This window comes from Rhagoletis zephyria, unplaced genomic scaffold (genome assembly GCF_001687245.7).
Source record: "Rhagoletis zephyria isolate East Lansing unplaced genomic scaffold, Rhagoletis_zephyria_1.1 Rzeph_scaffold_51635, whole genome shotgun sequence".
In the NCBI taxonomy this organism is placed as follows: Eukaryota; Metazoa; Arthropoda; class Insecta; order Diptera; family Tephritidae; genus Rhagoletis; species Rhagoletis zephyria.
In genome coordinates this window covers 236-1,995 of record NW_016208688.1, presented here as the reverse complement: position 1 = coordinate 1,995, position 1,760 = coordinate 236, and the positions used below count along the sequence as shown (strand labels likewise).

Sequence of the window (1,760 nt, the reverse complement as noted above, 5' to 3'; positions counted from 1 at the left end):
TAGCTCGTTTCCACTTTCGTTTCTGTGGTAATCGTGTTTTTTGTTGGGAGTTAACTAAATTTGACAAAGCAGGTGACCTCTTCAAAATACTACCTTCTTAAACTTCTTTTGCTTGAATTGCCTTATTTCTATTTCAATTACCTTATTCTTTTAATTCAAGTTTAATTAAACTTTTTTAATAAGTGGCAACTCTCCTTTAAAAATCATTTCGGTTGATACCCATATTGTAATAGCTTTTTCAACTCTTTAAAAAATGTAAATTTAATTTGTTAACAGCTGGCAACTCGCTTCGAAAAAGTAAAACCTTGTTGCACATCTACAAGTCAAGCCCTATATTTGACACACCATTTATGAAAATCGAACGAACGGTGCAGATCTGATGACCCGGACAGAAATCAATTATATACACGCATAAATATGTATGTATATATATATATTTTTTTCCAAAACCAACTTTTCCTAGAAATGGTATAGAACTCACCATGAATACTTTTCGATCGGAAAACTCTACTTCTCTGTAGGATATTCCCTACAATAATATCCGATTATTTATTTAACCATTTTTTCATAGTAACTATAATTTATACGTCCGCAAAAAATCACCAAAAACCCCAAAAAGTGCAATGGGGGCACCAATAAAATTTGGGTATTATTACTGGAAGTCTGGAAAAATATTGATTTTCAAGAATTCCTTACTATTTCCACGAAAAGTTGTTTTTTGTTCCCATATAAAATTCATTGGAAACTTTGAGCGCTTTGAGTGACCTCTAAGGGCTGGTTTCTCCAACTCAACTTAACTTAGTTTAGCCACTTTTTGGACTTAAGTCAAAAGTTAGCCTACGTTTTACACAGCTTATTCATGACTAAGTCAAGAAAATTAGCTTAACTAAGTTAAGTTGAGTTGGAGAAACCAGCCCTAAATATTTTTTGATTACAAAATAAAAAATAGGGGTATATTTTTTTCGACGCAGGGGTGAGAGAACTTATTACTCTTTTTGGGCCACCCTAATGTGCATTCATGTATATATATGTTCTATTAACCTGCCTATGTGGCTAAAGGCTTTTCATTCTAACTTTTTTTTTTTTACTGAGCCCGCATCTGTAAGCATGTATATTACTTTTATCGTTTTTCCAAGCGATGCCATTCTCTTTCTACATAGTTGCTATTGCTTTGCACCATCTGCTTACATAGCCCGCGATTACAGACTTGGCTTGAACGCCTCCGTGGCGCAATTGGCTAGCACGTTCGGCTGTTAACCGAAAGGTTGGTGGTTCGAGCACACCCGGGGGCGTCTAATTGTATTTAGGATTTGCATAAAAACTATTATTTTTAGTATGCATATGTTGTAAAAACCACATAAAATTAAAAAATTTCAAATCACTTTTCACTTAAATTGCTTTCGCGAAATTGGCTGTTAGAATAGGGTTGCCTTATTACTAATTCATTTTTTTTATTAGGGAATAAGTTCAATAAAACTGAAACAACCTAAAACACGTATGTATGTATGTACATATATAAAAAACTACTTATAATATGGGGAAAGATGTCTTGTCAATCTTGTCAAAGAGAAATTCTTATAGCCAGTTTCACGATTGCATTTTTAATATGAATTTAATAAGAAAATTTTCAGAATGAAACAATTGTGCAAATATCCGCTATGGTCATTTGTAGGCAGAAGAAAGAGCTCACACATTCGTCTCAGACCATATATTTGATCAGAACAAATATGTTGTTGACGTGATGGTCTCATACAGAAATA

General features: G+C 33.3%; 1 non-coding gene across 1 annotated transcript; it reads left to right on the top strand.

The window, feature by feature from the left end:
- The first annotated feature begins 1,218 nt into the window (after positions 1-1,218).
- TRNAN-GUU (transfer RNA asparagine (anticodon GUU)) lies at positions 1,219-1,292 on the top strand. Its single transcript has one exon. It is a non-coding gene; the product is annotated as a tRNA-Asn (tRNA).
- Positions 1,293-1,760: the final 468 nt, after the last annotated feature.